Below are 20,017 nucleotides of genomic sequence, written 5' to 3'. Positions count from 1 at the left end.
GCTTTGCCTTTTATTAGTATAGATGCAATTTGAAAATGTCATTAACTCATTTCCATTATGCGGGCCAAATAAGCCTCTCCATTTCCTAGTAAAATCTTGGCACAGTTTTAACAGAGAGGAGGGAACGCAGTAGTCGCTGCCAACATAGGGCCTGTCTTGCCAAACATGTGTCTCCTGTGAATGGCTGTATGGCGTTTTTTTTATGCTTTTCTTGGATGCAGCTTTGTGTTTTGTTTTGATACTTTTGGATTGGGCGTCATGGTGGCCCAGAGATTACTGGTGCTGCCACTCAGCCTCAGGGATCTGAGATCAAGTACTAGCCCAGTTGCCATCTGTGTGAAGTTTGCACTTTCTCTCTGTGGGTGAGGTGGTTGCAATGGGGGTAAAGCTGCTGTATCAGAGGGTCTAGAATCACATCTCAGCTCAGAGACCATCTGAGTCAAATTTGTACCTACTCTCTTTGAATTTTGGTAATTGCCGGTCCTTAATTCTTAGTACAGCCTGATCATGATATGTGCACATTTTTCCAATTCTCCCCTTGAGTACTTTAGGTCGTGCAGTGTAAAGTACAGGTCAGGTCAGGTTGGGGAGCACGCATTAGTTGACGGAACAGCTTGGGATCCCAGTTGGCAACCCCCCCAGGAAGACACGTGGTCCAGTCCCACTCTCCACAAATGACCATCTTATCTGCTGCAGTCAGGTGTTATTGTAGGTGTCCCCTTGGCCTGGTCCTCAACAATGTGAATCCTGTGAGCGGATCACACTCAGGGAATTGTGCCACATGGCAGTAGTGCCCTAACTGACGCGTCCCTTACAATGCAGGTAATGTGCCTCATCTGGGACTCCATGAGCATCACAAAGTCAAACCAGTGGTACCCAAGGATTCTCCAAAGAGACACAGTACCAAAGGAGTCCAGTCTTTGTCTCAATTCATTGGATACTGTCCATGTCTCACAACCATATAGCAAAACAGGAAGCACCAGGACTCTAAAGACTTGGACCTTCGTCATTTTGCAAAGATATTGTGAGCGCCACACACCACTTTCCAGTGACTCCCCACCCCATACTCTCCCAGTCCGTCTACTGACTTCATAGGAAGAGTCACCAGAGACATGAATGTCCTGGGCCCTGCAAACAGTCCTCCAACTTGCATTGAAAACTTAGGGGTTGGTGCAGGATTAGCTCTCTCCCCACCATAAAAACATCATGCAGCTCCGAAACAGCAGGCAGGACTCCTTTCTGCTCTCGCTGGGAGTAGCTTTGATTCAGCCGCCCATAAGGAATGCTGCTCACATTATGAAGGTGATGGGGGAAGCCTCGTCCCCGGAAGAGTCAAAACCGCTGGAGGGCCAGTGGGGTCAGGTCTGTTGGGGATCAGAACTGGTGTGGTGCCGAGGTGTTGCCCGTTGCTCAGCAGCACTCGGGTCCTAATTTGAGGCGGCCCACCAGGGTAGGCACGTGGAACATCTTGTGTTTCTGTCATGACAAACTTCACTCTTAAAAATAAAGGTGCCAGAGTGGCAATGCCATCGGGGAACCATTTTTTGTTTCTAAAAGACCCAACCACATGAAGGTTCCAGAAAGACTTTTATTTATTTAGATCCGTAACAGGCTCTACGCAGTATATAACCACAAAGAGATGGGAACAGAAGTGTGAAATACCAATGGGTTCCTAAAAGGAGTGTTGCTGCATAGAAGAAGTGCATATGGGATTATGAAGAGGTTTTTGAGCAGAAATGTGCAGTAGGTTAGAAAAGATTTTGGAAAAGGAGCTAGAAAGGAAAATTAAGAGAGATATTGAGAAATGGGTTTTCACAGCATCTAAGGAAAGATGGAAGGTTTAGTGGACATTGTGGAATGGGAGATAGAGCTTTAATGGGTGTAGTGCTTTACTTTATATTTGAAATATGAAAATACTGTTAATACCATTTGATAGATAGATAGATAGATAGATAGATAGATAGATAGATAGATAGATAGATAGATAGATAGATAGATAGATAGATACTTCATTAATCCCAAGGGGAAATTCACATACTCCAGCAGCAGCATACTGATACAAAAACAATATTAAATTAAAGAGTGAGTGATAACAATGCAGGTATAACAGACAATAACTTTGTATAATGTTAATGTTTACCCCCCCGGGTGGAACTGAAGAGTCGCATAGTCTGGCGGAGGAACGATCTCAGCCTGTCGCTGAAGCTGCTCTTCTGTCTGGAGATTATCCTGTTCAGTGGATGCAGTGGATTCTTCATGATTGACAGGAGTCTGCTCAGCGCCCGTCACTCTGCCACGGATGTCAAACTGTCCAGCTCCATGCCTACAATAGAGTCTGCCTTCCTCACCAGTTTGTCCAGGCGTGAGGCATCCTTCTTCTTTATGCTGCCTCCCCAGCACACCACAGCGCAGAAGAGGGCACTCGCCACAACCGTCTGATAGAACATCTGCAGCATCTTATTGCAGATATTGAAGGACGCCAGTCTTCTAAGGAAGTATAGTTGGCTCTGTCCTCTCTTGTACCGAGCATCAGTATTGACAGTCCAGTCCAATTTATCATCCAGGTATTTAAAGGTCTGTACCCTCTGCACACAGTCAGTCACCTCTGATGATCACGGGGTCCATGAGAGGCCTGGGCCTTCTAAAGTCGACCACCAGCTCCTTGGTTTTGCTGGTGTTCAGGTGTAAGTGGTTTGAGTTGCACCATTTAACAAAGTCCTTGATTAGGTTCCTATACTCCTCCTCCTGCCCACTCCTCATGCAGCCCACGATAGCAGTGTCGTCAGCGAACTTATGCACGTGGCAGGACTCCGAGTTGGATTGGAAGTAATAATAAGAAAAAACAAAAGTTGATAAAATTACTAGTTTGTTCATAAACTCTAACCAATGTTATCAATTATAGTGCCTTTCATTACACATGAAATAAGGAAGGTTTGTTTATAATAATTCATGAAGTCAAAGAAAGAACAAAAGAAAGAAACCACAGTATGTTGACTCCTCACTCAATATAAGCTCCTTTATCCATTTTATAATATCCATCCATTCATCCATCCATTTTCCAACCCGCTGAATCTGAACACAGGGTCACGGGGGTCTGCTGGTGCCAATCCCAGCCAACACATGGCACAAGGCAGGAAACAATCCTGGGCAGGGTGCCAACCCACCGCAGATTTTATAATATAGTGCCTTTGATGACACATATGAATATGGCCAGACACCCCTCTAAATGACTGAGTTCAGGTGTCTCATTTTTCACGGGCGCTTCAAATCAAAGCACGTTGCCCTGCAGCCTTCATTGACAAGCATTGCCAGGTCTTCCTGAAGAGCTCAAGTGACTTTAGATGTGGCCCTGTCAGAGGATGCCCCTCAGTTTGTGAAATCTCAGCTCGGCAAGCTCTGCCCAGTCAACCATAAGTGCCGTGATTATGAAATGGAAACGCTGAGGAACAACAACAGCTTGGCCACAAAGGGAAACAGCGCTACAGAGGTTGAAATGATGGAGTAATGGTGAGAGTTTACACTGGCAGTTCCAAATTGCTTACTGCAAATAAACTCATTTATTACAGTAAGAACTCAAGTTTATTCTGTGACTTTCTCAGGATGACGCAGTATGTCGGAAAGTGGAGAGTGAACTGGCAACCTTGTAACTGGCAGGCAGGCAGTGTGGTATAGTGGTTAAGGCTCAGCAAGTTCTGCCCAGTTCACCGTAAGCGCCATGATTGTGAAATGGGAATGTCAAGAAGCAGCAACAGCTCAGCCACAACGTAATAGGCAACACAAACTCACAGCAGGTGGCCAGGGAGTGCTAAAAAATGTCCTGTAATACAATACAATACAATTTATTTTTGTATAGCCCAAAATCACACAAGAAGTGCCACAACGGGCTTTATCAGGCCCTGCCTCTTGACAGCCCCCCAGCCTTGACTCTCTAAGAAGACAAGGAAATACTCCAAAAAAAAACCCTAATAGGGAAAAAATGGAAGAAACATTGGGAAAGGCAGTTCAAAAAGGCATGCAGTGGGTGTCAAAAAGAAGGGGGTCCATACAATACAATACAATACAATACAATACACAGAACAAATCCTCAATACAGTATAAAAATGAAAATTTTACAAGTACAGACCAGACTTTAATAGTAGATGATATCACATACTGTGGTGGGCTAGCGCCCTGCCCGGGGTTTGTTTCTTGCTTTGCGCCCTGTGTTGGCTGGGATTGGCTCCAGCAGACCCCTGTGACCCTGCAGTTAGAATATAGTGGGTTGGATAATGGATGGATCGATGATATCACATAATATGATTTGGATTTGTTTAGAATCTGTGTCGTCTCTGGCCTCCCTCACAACAGGGTTCCACACTGCCCTTGAAAGCAGAATCAGTGTTAGGATCTTCAGGAAAAGGATTTCCACGGAAAAGCAGCAGCACACAAGCCAAAGATCATTATGCGCAATGCCAAGCATCAGCTGGAGTGGAGTAAAACAGGGGCTCTCAACGTCGGTCCTGGGGCTGCGGGTTTTTGTTCCAACCAGCTTCTGTTTTTAATTGGAATCCTGGGCTAATTAAGTGAACTGTTATTTCCCAGATTCTGTGTTTTGGGAACAATATAGAAATTAGAAAACTGTGTTTGGTAAATATATATATATATATATATATATATATATATATATATATATATATATATATATATATATATATATATATATATATATATATACGAGGGAAGTCAAAAAGTAAAGGGATTTTTTTAACTTCTCTTTTCAGAGTTTGGTAGCACTGCTCGTATCCAGCGCTGAATGAGTGTAGTTGCCAGCACTTCTATACAAGGTGTAACTCTTATTCCCGCGTTATTCGTTGGAGTGTAGCAGACCGTTAAACATGACAACTCCATTGTCGATCTGCACCAAGGAGGAAATGAGGGCAGTGATTCGCTTTTTGTTTGCGGAAGGTGTTAAACCTGCGGACATTATTTGTTGAATGCAAGCACAGTATGGTGACAACTGTTTATCGCGAAGCAAGATCTACGAATGGATAGAGCGCTTCAAACAGGGAAGAACTTCTTTATGTGATGAAGAAAGATCGGGCAGGCCATCAACGTCAACCACTGAGGACAATGTGATAGTCGTTGATTGCAAAATTGGTTGCAGATACAACCGAAAAACTTTTTTTCCGACAGAATCAAAAAACTTGTGAAACGTGGGGAAAAAAGCATTGAAGTCCAGGGAGGTTATGTAGAAAAATAAGGTATGGTTAACATTTCTATCATTAGAATAAATGCCCCTTTTCTCAAATGTCCCTTTACTTTTTGACTTCCCCTCGTATATATACAGTATCAACTCTTTATATACAAAATCCTAAGCCTAAAACTGCAACGATTTTGTGCAACAATTTTATGCGACTTTTTAAGTCACGTTTTTTGTCATGCTTTAAATCAGGCTTATTTTAAAACCTATATATATATATATGTTTGGGATCACTCTTTTCAGAATTTATCGAACTTTAATATGATGCTGTTAGATTTTCAGATTCTTATTCCACGTTTAAATTATAAACTAAAAAATATCAGGAACTATAAGAGATATAATCCACGCCTTGTCCAGAAATCAAAGACAAAGAGTAGGACAGCTGCTGTACAGGCTTTTAAATGTTTGAAGCACCGCACGAGATGCAGATTACATCACACAGCACGGCAGTAGCAGCAGCAGGCCAGCAGCTGATCAAGCAAAGAGGAGGTAAAAAAAAACAAAACAGTATTTGCTTCCCATTGTATCACCGTTTAAGAGGGGGTTTTGGAGGAGCGACCGTGTCTCCTTGGGGTGCGTTCAACCCCCCTCTTCACAACACGAGCAGCAGAGATGCGAAGAGGCTGGTGAGTAGTGCAGAAACGGAGGGTTGGTGAGTGAAGCGAGCAGGGGGTAAGCCCCCTAGTGTATATATACTGCTCAAAAGAATTAAAGGAACACTTTTTAATCAGAGTATAGCATAAAGTCAATGAAACTTATGGGATATTAATCTGGTCAGTTAAGTAGCAGAGGGGGTTGTTAATCAGTTTCAGCTGCTGTGGTGTTAATGAAATTAACAACAGATGCACTAGAGGGGCAACAATGAGATGACCCCCAAAACAGGAATGGTTTAACAGGTGGAGGCCACTGACATTTTTCCCTCCTCATCTTTTCTGACTGTTTCTTCACTAGTTTTGCATTTGGCTACAGTCAGTGTCACTACTGGTAGCATGAGGCGATACCTCGACCCTACAGAGGTTGCACAGGTAGTCCAACTTCTCCAGGATGGCACATCAATACGTGTCATCGCCAGAAGGTTTGCTGTGTCTTCCTGCACAGTCTCAAGGGCATGGAGGAGATTCTAGGAGACAAGCAGTTACTCTAGGAGAGCTGAAGAGGGCCATAGAAGGTCCATAACCCATCAGCAGGACCAGTATCTGCTCCTTTGGGCAAGGAGGAACAGGATGAGCACTGCCAGAGCCCTACAAAATGACCTCCAGCAGGCCACTGGTGTGAATGTCTCTGACCAAACAACCAGAAAGACTTCATGAGGGTGACCCAAGGGCCCCATGTCCTCTAATGGGCCCTGAGCTCACTGCCCAGCAGCATGCAGCTCGATTGGCATTCGCCATAGAATACCAGAATTGGCAGATGCACCACTGGTGCCCTGTGCTTTTTACAGATGAGAGCAGGTTCACCCTGAGCACGTGACAGAAGTGAAAGGGTCTGGAGAAGCCATGGAGAACATTATGCTGCCTGTAACATCATTCAGCATGAGCAGTTTGGTGGTGGGTTAATGATTGTCTGGGGAGGCATATCCATGGAGGGTCATACAGACCGCTACAGGCTTGACAAAGGCACCTTGGCTGCCATTAGGTATCAGGATGAAATCCTTGGACCCATTGTCAGACCCTATGCTGGTACAGTGGCTCCTGGTGCACGACAATTCCTGGCCTCATGTGGTGAGAGTATGCAGGCAGTTCCTGGAGGATGAAGGAATTGATACCATTGACTGGCCACCACACTTTCCTGAATCTAATAGAACACCTCTGGGACATTATGTTTTGGTCCATCCAATGCCACCAGGTTGCACCTCAGACTGTCCAGGAGCTCAGTGATGCCCTGGTCCAGATCTGGGAGGAGATCCCCCACAACACCATCTGTCATCTCATTAGAAGCATGCACCGATGTTGTCAGGCATGTATACAAGAACACAAGGGCCATACAAAGTGCTGCATAATTTGAGTTGCTGCAATTAAATTTTGGCAAAATGGACTAGCCTGCCACATCATTTTTTCACTCTGATTTTTGGGGCGTCTTTGAATTCAGGGCTCTGTAGGTTGATCATTTTCATTTCCATCAAACGATGTGGCATCCTTTCGTTCCTAACACATTACCCAGTCTATATCAGTATAGATATCCAGGAGGATTTCTTTTTCCCATTGAGATCTGATGTGTTTTCAAAGTGTTCCTTTAATTTTTTTGAGCAGTTTATATACGAGGGGAAGTCAAAAAGTAAAGGGATTTTTTTAACTTCTCTTTTCAGAGTTTGGTAGCACTGCTCGTATCCAGCGCTGAATGAGTGTAGTCGCCAACACTTCTATACAAGGTGTAATTCTTATTCCCGCGTTATTCGTTGGAGTGTAGCAGACCGTTAAACATGACAGCTCCATTGTCGATCTGCACCAAGGAGGAAATGAGGGCAGTGATTCGCTTTTTGTTTGCGGAAGGTGTTAAACCTGCGGACATTATTCGTTGAATGCAAGCACAGTATGGTGACAACTGTTTATCGCGAAGCAAGATCTACGAATGGATAGAGCGCTTCAAACAGGGAAGAACTTCTTTATGTGATGAAGAAAGATCGGGCAGGCCATCAACGTCAACCACTGAGGACAATGTGATAGTCGTTGATTGCAAAATTGGTTGCAGATGCAACCGAAAAACTTTTTTTCCGACAGAATCAAAAAACTTGTGAAACGTGGGGAAAAAAGCATTGAAGTCCAGGGAGGTTATGTAGAAAAATAAGGTATGGTTAACATTTCTATTATTAGAATAAATGCCCCTTTTCTCAAATGTCCCTTTACTTTTTGACTTCCCCTCGTATATATACAGTACCAACTCTTTATATACAAAATCCTAAGCCTAAAACTGCAACGATTTTGTGCAACAATTTTATGCGACTTTTTAAGTCACGTTTTTTGTCATGCTTTAAATCAGGCTTATTTTAAAACCTATATATATATGTTTGGGATCACTCTTTTCAGAATTTATCGAACTTTAATATGATGCTGTTAGATTTTCAGATTCTTATTCCACGTTTAAATTATAAACTAAAAAATATCAGGAACTATAAGAGATATAATCCACCCCCCTTCCAGAAATCAAAGACAAAGAGTAGGACAGCTGCTGTACAGGCTTTTAAATGTTTGAAGCACCGCACGAGATGCAGATCACATCACACAGCATGGCAGCAGCAGCAGCAGGCCAGCAGCTGATCAAGCAAAGAGGAGGTAAAAAAAACCAAAACAGTATTTGCTTCCCATTGTATTACCGTTTAAGAGGGGTTTTTGGAGGAGCGACCGTGTCTCCTTGGGGTGCGTTCAACCCCCCTCTTCACAACACAAGCAGCAGAGATGCGAAGAGGCTGGTGAGTAGTGCAGAACCGGAGGGTTGGTGAGTGAAGCGAGCAGTGGGTAAGCCCCCTAGTGTATATATATATATATATATATATATATATATATATATATATATATATATATATATATATATATATATATATATATATATATATATATTGAATCTAGGGAGTTCCCCGCTGCTCACTTCGCTCGCCAACCCCCAGCCTGCACTACACACCAGCCACTTTGCGTGTCTGATGCTACGATACAAGCGAGAAACAGTGCTTCAAAGGTTGAGATAATGGAGTAATGGGGAGAGCTTACACTTGCAACTCCAAATTACAGTCAATAACTTAGTGCAAATAAACAAATTTATTACCGTAAGAGAACAAGTTTACTCTGTGACTTTCTCCGGATGACTCAGTATGTAAGAAAGTGGAACGTGAACCGGCAACTTTGTGATAGGCAGGCAGTGTGGTGTAGTGGTTAAGGCTTTGGATTTCTAACCCTGAGGTTGTGAGTTCAAATCCTGCTACTGACACTTTGTGACGGTGAGCAAGTCACATGACCAAAGAAATGGAACCGATTGTATCATAAATGTTGTAAGTCTCTTTGGATAAAGGCATTGGCCAAATAAGTAAATATACTCAGAGAAGCGACATGAATATATTGGGAGAAGGATGCTAAGCATAGACCAGGGAAGAGGAAAAGAGGAAGGCCTAAGAGAAGGTTTATGGATGTGGTGAGAGAGGACATGCAGGTGATGGGTATAACAGAACAAGATACAGAGGACAGAAAGATATGGAAGAAGAAGATCCACTGTGGCAACCCCTAACGGGAGCAGACAGAAGAAGAAGACTGTTTTTGAACAAAGTCACAGAGTGACCCAACCACCATCCGTGTCCAGTCAGTCATATCCTGCCGTCCATTTTACCCTCACCTCTCAGTCATTTCAGATTTTCTAACGTGCCGAGTGACGTGACCACCTCAGGCCCTGTAGAGAGTCTGGTTTGTGGTACACACTTTTAACCATCGGGTTACAGAAGAGGTGCCCTGCAATGGATGACTTCCGGCCTTATATGTGGTTGGCCTCTGGCACCTCACAACTCTGTGATAGACAGTATGTGTATTTCTAAAACATGTGGGTTCCAAAAAAGGAAAGGAGAGATGGAAGTGTGATGAGACCTCCACAGCCCCAATTAAAGCTGTTCCATCAGGTTCAGGACACAATTACTTCTACTGACAGAATCGTGAAAAGCGGGTTGTGATGGCGCCCACATTGAATCACAACAAGAAGAACAGAGAGGACCAAATCGAGTTTCTTTCCAGCTTGCAGTAGTGCAACTTTTTTGCCTTTGGCATAGGAGCCGCCAGTGACTGTGTGCTATTACTTTAAAGAAAGACATTATTAAATACCAGTCAGACTTGTTCTAGCCGCCTCCTGTCCCTTTGTAATCCTGAACTAGATTAAGTGGTTGGGCTATGGAGAGACGGCTACATGTATTTAATATATGGAGGTTTACTGGCACTTCGTCCAGGCTCGATTGCTGCTTTGCACCCAGTGCTGGTGGGATAGACTCCTGTAGCCCCGTTACCCTGAAAGAGTTAAAGCAGATTTGAGAATGTCATATTATGATTTTGAATTATTTAGTCATTTCTTTCTTCTTTGCTGTGGCCAAAAAGTATTTTTCATTATAACATCCATTTATCACCACATGTCTATAAATATATATCTAGCTGTGCTATCTGTCTAAGACGGGTTAAAATCAGCGTAGACCTCAGCACTAATGTTTGCAGAGTGCCATCTATTGCAGTGTATTTTGTAATGCTTGTAATATCAAAATGCATTGCATTTGTGATTTCAACAGATGGCACATTAAGCATACAGTATGCATATCTCTGCCACCTGGAGCTTCCTCCTTGCAGTTCCAGGTAGTTGGGATTGATTTCAATAGGCTGTCCAAGTAGGTGGAGTTAACTCCAATAGGTGCCAATCGAGCCTAGTTTCAGACCTCCAGAGTTCTATCTGGTTACACTATGGTTAAGAATTGGGTTGTGTGAGGTTATCTGACTCAAATAATGCAATAGAGAGTCCTACTTGGAGCTCCTGGGTGGATGCTCCAGGCTACAGTAAGATTCCAGATATTTGTGATGTGACATCTGTTGGAAAGGAAAAAACAATGCATATACCTCTATTATATGCAATTTTGGATTTTTCAAAGTAGTGTTAATGTTTATGATGTACACCATCTGTTGGAATTATAAATGCAGTGCATATGTTTCTGTTATATGCCAATTAGTATGGGATTCGTAAAAGCAGTGTTAGTGTTTGTGACTTTGCCATCTGTTGGAAAGGAAAATCTAATGTATATAACTATACATTAGTATAGTATTATATGCAATTTAGTATTGGATTTGTAAAAGCAGTTTTAATGTTTGTGATGTACCATCTGTTGGAATGATACATGCAATGCATATGTCTCTGTTATATGCCATTTGGTATGGAATTCATAAAAGTAGTGTTAGTGTTTGTGATGTACCAACTGTTGGAATGACAGATACAATGTGTTTTATTACTACACATATTTGTGATGTACCATCTGTTGGAATGACAAAGACATAGCCACCAGATGGACACACAGACACTTGTCATTTTATTAAGGTGGATGTATGTATATACTGTATACAGTGATGTCAGAATCAGAGAGTTTCAGTCAGGGCAGATGATGGAAAGGTCCTTACAGATGACACTGCCATTGTGACCCGCTGGGCTGGCTACTTTGAGCATCTGTTTAAAGCTGATCATCCGGCGAGGATGTTGGATATCTCTGGGTCCTTGGTTCTTGTTCGGGATCTGTGGTATCCGGGGTGAACTTCTCCAGGCTGGTGGTAAGGCAGTCCTCCTGGCATTGCAAGCAATCTTTGCTTCCATTTGAGAGATGGGCATCATCCCATCTGACTGGAAAACGGGACTTAACCCCCCTATCTGGAAAATGAAGGCTGATCGCCTGAATTGTGGCAGCTACAGGGGGATAGCACTGCTCTTGGTGGCAGGTAAGTTCCTTGCTAGGGTTGTCCTCAATAGGATCTGTGATCACTTGCTCACCTACCAGCGACCGTAACAGTCTGGTTTTACACCTAAGAAGTCGCCCATCAACCGCATCTTGGTGCTGAGGGATCTCATGGAGTGAAAACACAAATATCAGCAGAGTTTCTTTGCAGCCTTTGTTGTTTTTGGTAAAGCGTTCGACTCAGTTGATCAGGCTGCCCTATGGGACATGCTGAGACTTCACGGGGTCCCCCCAAAGTTGCTGGATATCAAGGCCGGCCTGTACACTGGTACTGTGAGTGCTGTGCAGAGTGGATGCAGAACCTCTGTGTTTTTCCCAGTTGATTCTCGGGTTCGTCAGGAGTTTGTTTTTGCTCCTATTCTGTTCAATGCTTGCCTGAACTGGGTATTGTGCGGGGTCATGGGGTTCAGTGGCTGTGGGGCATCTGTTGGCGAAGAAAAATTAACTGATCTTGACTTTGCTGATGATGCTGTGATTTTTGCGGAGTCAATGGAGGCTCTGATTGGGGCTCTCAAGAGACTGAGTGAGGAGTCTGATTGTCTTGGCTTTCGAGTGTCCTGATAAAAACCAACATCCAGGCCTTAATGATGTCTTAGGCACGGCCATCAGCAGTGTGTCTGTCTGTGGAGAGAGAATCGACCTTGTTGAGAGGTTTACTTACCTTGGCAGTGACAGTCATGTCTCTGGTGACTTTTCCTATGAAGTCAGTACACGGACTGGGAGAGCTTGGGGGGGTCATGAGGTCGCTGGAAAGGGGTGTGTGGTGCTCCCCTTATCTATGCAAAAGTATGAACGTCCAAGTCTTTATAGTCCTGGTGCTTCCTGTCTTGTTATATGATCACTAGACATGGATGCTATACAGTGACCTGAGATGAAGACTGCACTCCTTTGGTACTGTGTCTCTTGGGAAAATCCTTAGGTACTGCTGGTTTGACTTTGTGTTGAATGAGCGGTTGCTCACGGAGTTCCAGATGAGGCACATTAAGTGCATTGTGAGGGAGTGTCAGTTACACCACTACGTCCAAGTGGCATCAATTCCCAAGGGTGAGCTCTGTGGTGCTTGCACGCTGTATGTTCACACAACAAGCTACCGTACGTTTGCCTGCGACAGGGCCCAGCCTGGCCCACTCAATGTGTGCCACAGCTGCACTCGATGACAAAATATGACATTGCCCTGGCCCACTTAGCTGACGCCTCTACAAGTTCACCAATACAGAATAGAAAAACTGCAAAGGAGTCTTCGGGTTGTTTTTTTGTCCGAAAGACTACATGCAGCTAGTGTTTAAATAAAAGCTTTTTTTATAATAATAATTCAAGGGTTTTTAAACCATTCTGATACCAATCAGCAAACAGTGCTTTGTCTGGACAGCATAAAAATTCACTAAAAACAAGATGCTTTCTGTTCCAGTTAATTTTGAATCTTACACAATGCTCCTAGTTAGTTTTTTTTAATTAATTTTCAAAGAGAGGCAGCCAGTATGGTTTAGTGGTTAAGGCTTGCGCCTTCAGAATGTGAAGTGGTGGGTTCAGATCCCACTACTGACGCTGTGTGACCCCTTGGCAAGTCACTTCACTGGCCTCTGCACCAACTAGAAACACAAAAGAAATGAAACCAACTGTATCTCAAATGTAGAAAGTCACCTTGGGTAAAGGCGTCAGCCAAATAAATAAATAAAATTGCAAAGATAAGAATGGGTCATTAGCGTAAGGAGAATATTTTAAACAAACAATACTTCAATGCTACTTCGTAATTGGAGACAGACAAATGGTGAGATTCCTGTAACTAAAAAACAATGCATGAAGGCTTCCTCAGAAAAGGCCAAAGTCTAAATGATCTGTGAAATGAGTACAAAAAATTAAAGGCTTCCCTGGCAGGATATGAGGGCAGAGTGCAACTCTGAGTAAATCCTCTGACCGTTTTAATGACTCATTCCTGCTGTGAAGCTGAACAAAGGACAAAGTTTCAGTCCCACACCTAAACATGTAGGTAGATATGCGGCTGGTGGCTCAGGTGTAATTCTTTTATTTTTATAATTTTATTAAAATCAAATAACATGCCACGGTGGCACAGTGGTAGCGCTGCTGCCTCGCAGTAAGGAGACCTGGGTTCACTTCCTGGGTCCTCCCTGCGTGGAGTTTGGATGTTCTCCCCGTGTCTGCGTGGGTTTCCTTAGGGTACTCCAGTTTCCTCCCACAGTCCAAAGACATGCAGGTTAGGTGTATTGGCGATCCTAAATTGTCCCTAGTGTGTGTGTGTGTGTGCACCCTGCGGTTTACTGGGGGTTTGTTTCCTGCCTTGCACCCTTTGTTGGCTGGGATTGGCTCCAGCAGACCCCCATGACCCTGTAGTTATTATATAGTGGGTTGGATAATGGATGGATGGAAATAACATTCCATACAAATAACTCAGTTTTACAAAAATAAATAAATAAATAAATAAAAAGGTTCGAAACAAATCAACCCCACCCCAGAGAAAGAGAGCTAGGCACACAGTGTAAAACTTTATACTAATAAAGACAAACCAATAGATAAAATAATAAAGAAATAAAGATAAATGGAGTAAAAGATGGGAGAGAACCTGCTTCCTCAGTTTAAATGTTTATTCTGAAATGTTATTAATTAGATCCTGCCAGGTTTTGAAAACGTTTTGCACAGATCCTCTAAGTGCGAATTAGATTTTTTCCAGTTTCAAACAGTATAAAACATCAGTCACCCACTGACTTAGAATAGGAGTTAGGATTCTTCCAGTTTAACAATTTTACAGATGCGGACGACTCCTCACCTGTGCACTTAAGTGTGAATCGCACACATCACGAATTCCCTGGGAACCGCTCGGCCACACACACCACTCCCCTTTGCTAAGCTGCGATTGCGGCGATGATTTATTTTAAAAAGTGGCCTTTTTGACATGAGCTGTGGACCCGCTGCACCACAAGGTTCTGTTTAACAAAGTTTCTGATTTGAAGGTTGTGAAAGAAATGTGTTGCTGGAAAGTTAAATTTGGAGTGTAATTGTTCATAGCGATGCAAAGATGTTGTCTATATACTGATCTCTGAGGCCTTCTTCACACGGGCGTTAAGTTTTTGGACAAACGAACTTGCTCTGAACGTCCTAGACGTTTATGTTGCATTTTGTGGTGGCGATCGATTGACTTCTACACCGGCGTTCGTTTGTCTCTGTCTAACGCCAGCCTGCAGCCCAAATTGTAGTTTGTGTGTTAACCTGTGGAGGCAGTGTCGGGAACTGGATATGAAAGCCCTTGTCGTTTTATTTGAGGTGCCTCCTTTCAATATGGACCATTTTGCTATGTTAGATATTAATCTTCTTGTTTTAAAAATACTCGTAATACGGCGACGCAGGGAGAGAAAAAATCGCCGCCGCTACTGGGTTCATCCTCTGATTGCACAACGTCGGGTTAAAGGAAGTTTTTTTGTGCTTTATGAAGAAATGCGAAAATTTCCGCGCAAGTTTTTTAATTACTGTCGGATGTCGGTTTCCACTTTTGATTGTCTGCTGCAGCTGGTGCAATGCCACATTGCACGCCGATCAACCAATATGCGACTTGGTGTTAGCCCCGAAGAGACTACTTGTCACTTTGAGGTGAGGAAACAGTAGTCGAGTGTGCGCTTACACCGGTGTTATGCACTGAAATGCCACCGCCATGGATTGCCCCCCCTACATAATCGTTATCAAATATTATATTAGAGAACATGTATAGCATGTAGGATCATGGGATATATCCGGTCCTCCTAAGCGTAAAATAAACGCGCAGAAAACGGAACTAGAAGCGGTTTCCTTGCGTTCGTTGGGTTTTGAATGCCAAGAAAAAGCTGCATGCAACGTTTTTTTGATGCCGTATAAACGCGCTGCCGGACAAACGCACGTCACCAAAGCCCGTGTGAACACTCTCATTGACTCCAACGTGTAGAAAACACTCGGAGCTTGATCCGCTCACGGACGCTTCTGAACGCAAAAACGCTCGATTTTAACGCCCGTGTGAACAAGGCCTAAGTGATTTAATCCCGAATGTTTTCCAGACTTTGTAAACTGCATATGTTTGAGAGGGTAGAAAAAGGTGGTTGACATGCAGGGGTGCCACTGATAAAAGCTTCTCTGTCTTAAAATACTTCCTATATTGGTTCCATATTCTGAGTGAGTGAAGCACAATTGGGTTGTTAGTATTTAACAACAACATTTATTTATATTGCCCATTTTCATACAAAAAGTAGCTCAAAGTGCTTTACATAATGAAGAAAAGAAAAAAAATAAAAGACAAAATAAGAAATTAAATTAAGGCAACATTAGTTAACATAGAAAAGGAGTAAAAAAAAAAAATAAAATCTGCAGGGGTTCCAGGCCACGGGACTGCCCAGTCCCCTCTGTTGTATTTGTATAGTGTTTTGCACAGTGTTAGGTTAACGGTGACATTGTGTTATCTTGAGTTGGTAATGTCTTGTATTCCATTGTCCACCTACAGCTGGTGTAAAATGCCGCTGCTCGATTTTTAACTGGTACAAGAAAGCATGAGCACATTTCCCCAATTTTGGCTTCCTTTCATTGGCTTCCAGTTAGTTTTTGAATCCATTTTGAGATACTTGTATTTGTTTTTAAATCCCTTAATGGTTGTGCCCCATTTTATCTGTCCGAACTGTTGCCCGCTTATGTACCGTCTTGCCCTCTCAGGTCAGGTGACCAGAGATTTTTACAGTATGTGTTCCTAAGACACGATGCAAACTCCGAGGTGATCGGGCTTTTTCAGTTGCAGCTCCAAAACTCAGGAACCATTTGCCATTGCACGTTAGGCCGGCTCCTTCACTTACTGTCTCGAAATCCTATTTAACAACACACTTTTACTCCCTGGCCTTTAACCCAGTCTGAGATGTTGACTATCTGTGTACTTTTTATTATGAATTTCTTCAGCTCTTATGTGTTTCTGTTTCTTTTACCCTTTGGTTATTGTGTGTCTGATATGTTGGGTCTTATTGTACAGCACTTTGGTCAGCATTGGTGTTGTTTTTATAGTACTTTATAAATAAATAAAAATAAATAAATATCTTGCACCTAACCAAAGTCAATTCTAGTATATTTTCACATGCTAGCACAAAAAGTGATTCTGATTCTGATTTCTTCACTCTGATTCATTCCTAGTATTGATGCATCCCCACAAGTGCCGAGTCCTCAGAAGATTTCTGCAAGCCACATGACCTGGCGTAATATTTATACTTTAAGTCAGAGGTCTTCGACCTTTTTCCCCAGGGAGCTACTTTTATAAATCGAAAATGGCCGAGAGCTACTCATGTTTTCTAATGTTTATTCTCTTAGCTTATTTCAACCCAAACAAACTGAATAAGCTTCTTTTGCCTGAACATTTACAAAATGTTGATGTACACAACTCACATTTTACTGTACATTAAAACATCACAAAAAATATTTAGTTCACCTGTAAGTGCATTTTGTGTGTCTGTATGCATTTTCTAGTATATTTCACACTATTGAATTAAAACAAGAATGCTGTCAAAACAAAACAATGCAATTCCAAATCCACAGATTTGTCATTTTGTTCCATGTCACTGTGTCACTTTATTCACGGGTCCAGTTGCATGTGTGATGTGTTTTTTAGTTAGTCAGATGAGTCAACAAGAGAGGCAGGTGTATGGTGCAGTGGAGCCACTGAGGTTCACTCTTATGGAGTCATTTAAATGTTCATCTGTCAGTCTTGTTCTGAACTTTGATTTCATGATATTCATATCAGAAAATGCAGAGATATGGAGATCCAAACAAAGCAGACATTTTCAGAGCTGCTTGGTGAAGATTCTTATAGTTATCTGGCCCTACTAAGCTCCAGAAATGCTGAGAATGCTGTTGAGACTTTAACTGCCTGTTATTTTGAAGGTTTACTAATATATAATATATACAGTGCATCTGGAAAGTATTCACAGCACATCACTATTCCCACATTTTGTTATGTTACAGCCTTATTCCAAAATAGATTAAACTCATTTTTTTCCTCAGAATTCTACACACAACACCCCATAATGATAATGTGAAAAAAAATTTACTTGAAGTTTTTTGAAAATGTATTAAAAATAAAAAAACTGAGAAATCCCATGTACATAAGTATTCACAGCCTTTGCTCAATACTCTGTTGATGCACCTTTGCCAGCAATTCCAGCCTCAAGTCTTTTTGAATATGATGCCACAAGCTTGGCACATCTATCCTTGGCCAGTTTCGCCCATTCCTCTTTGCAGCACCTCTCAAGCTCCATCAGGTTGGATGGGAAGTGTCGGTGCACAGCCATTTTAAGATCTCTCCAGAGATGTTCAATCAGATTCAAGTCTGGGCTCTGGCTGGGCCACTCAAGGACATTCACAGAGTTGTCCTGAAGGCACTCCTTTGATATCTTGGCTGTGTGCTTAGGGTCGTTGTCCTGCTGAAAGATGAACCGTCGCCCCAGTCTGAGGTCAAGAGCGCTCTGGAGCAGGTTTTCATCCAGAATGTCTCTGTACATTGCTGCAGTCATCTTTCCCTTTATCCTGACTAGTCTCCCAGTTCCATTCCCACAGCATGATGCTGCCACCACCATGCTTCACTGTAGGGATGGTATTGGCCTGGTGATGAGCGGTGCCTGGTTTCCTTCAAACGTGACGCCTGGCATTCACACCAAAGAGTTCAATCTTTGTCTCATCAGACCAGAGAATTTTGTTTCTCATGGTCTGAGAGTCCTTCAGGTGCCTTTTGGCAAACTCCAGGTGGGCTGCCATGTGCCTTTTACTAAGGAGTGGCTTCCGTCTGGCCACTCTACCATACAGGCCTGATTGGTGGATTTCTGCAGAGATGGTTGCCCTTCTGGAAGGTTCTCCTCTCTCCACAGAGGACCTCTGGAGCTCTGACAGAGTGACCATCAGGTTCTTGGTCACTTCCCTGACTAAGGCCCTTCTCCCCCGATCGCTCAGTTTAGATGGCCAGCCAGCTCTAGGAAGAGTCCTGGTGGTTTCGAACTTCTTCCACTTACGGATGATGGAGGCCACTGTGCTCATTGGGATCTTCAAAGCAGCAGAAATTTTTCTGTAACCTTCCCCAGATTTGTGCCTCGAGACAATCCTGTCTTGGAGGTCTACAGACAATTCCTTTGACTTCATGCTTGGTTTGTGCTCTGACATGAAGTGTCAGCTGTGGGACCTTCTATAGACAGGTGTGTGCCTTTCCAAATCATGTCCGATCAGCTGAATTTACCACAGGTGGACTCCAATTAAGCTGCAGAAACATCTCAAGGATGATCAGGGGAAACAGGATGCACCAGAGCTCAATTTTGAGCTTCATGGCAAAGGCTGTGAATAGTTATGTACATGTGCTTTCGCAATTTTTTTATTTTTAATAAATCTGCAAAAACCTCAAGTAAACTTTTTTCACATTGTCATTATGGGTTGTTATGTGTAGAATTCTGAGGAAAAAAATTAATTTAATCCATTTTGGCTGTAACATAACAAAATGTGGAAGAAGTGATGCGCTGTGAATACTTTCCGGATGCACTGTAACATCCAATGTCTCTCTATCTGTATGTGTGTCCGCTTTTCACGAGAGAACTACTTAATGGATTTAGATCATTTTGTTTTCTGTAATTTGCTTGAACATTCTGGTTGTTTTTGCAACTTCTCTCATTTCGCTATGTATCATAGTTCACTTGTGGTACCAATTTATTTGCACGAATATGAGAAACATGCAGCGTGCCGAGGGAAGGGGCCTTCCTCACTCACTTGCCAGCTTTGGGGTGTGTTCCTTAACTCCGCTTAGCTAGCGAACGAGGAACAATTGAATTCAACTTTGTTTGATATTTAAAATAAAGTATTACTTAGGTCTTGATGAGTTTGAGTCCAGATATTCTCTTAAGTGTATGCCACATTGAAAAGACAGATTGCAATTCAGATTGTAGATCGTGATTTTGTGTTAAAAGGATTGTGATATGATTTTTTGGAAAGGTCGCCCACCCCTAATTTGACTAATCAAGTTTTCAAATTTATGTAGGATTCATGAACCCTTTGTCGAGCTACTTGGAAAGGGGTTGTGAGCTACCTGTAGCTCGCAAGCGATGTGTCGGAGACAGGCCTGTTCCTTGTAGTGCTCCAGTGTTGTTTACTTCCGTATCAGACACACAGTTCTTGAGTGTCACAAACTGCGGTCTGCCTTAACAGATAGGCCAATAGCCAGTACACCACAAGCTTGTCCACCTGCATATCTGAGTTTACCCCTTAATACTGGCGGCTGGATGGTACTGAAGGTGCTGGAGAAATCAACAAACATCATCCTCACAGTGCTGCCAGCTTTGTCCAGG

The 20,017-nt window shown here is 42.8% G+C and overlaps 1 protein-coding gene across 2 annotated transcripts in view; it reads left to right on the top strand.

The window, feature by feature from the left end:
• The window catches only part of lipib (lipase, member Ib), a 90,761-nt gene that overhangs the window by 20,702 nt on the left and 50,042 nt on the right, over positions 1–20,017 (top strand). The gene's annotated exons all lie outside the window — the stretch shown is intronic.

Source organism: Polypterus senegalus, chromosome 2 (genome assembly GCF_016835505.1).
Source record: "Polypterus senegalus isolate Bchr_013 chromosome 2, ASM1683550v1, whole genome shotgun sequence".
In the NCBI taxonomy this organism is placed as follows: Eukaryota; Metazoa; Chordata; class Cladistia; order Polypteriformes; family Polypteridae; genus Polypterus; species Polypterus senegalus.
The sequence above is the reverse complement of the archived record's forward strand: the minus strand, read 5'-3'. Positions and strand labels throughout refer to the sequence as shown.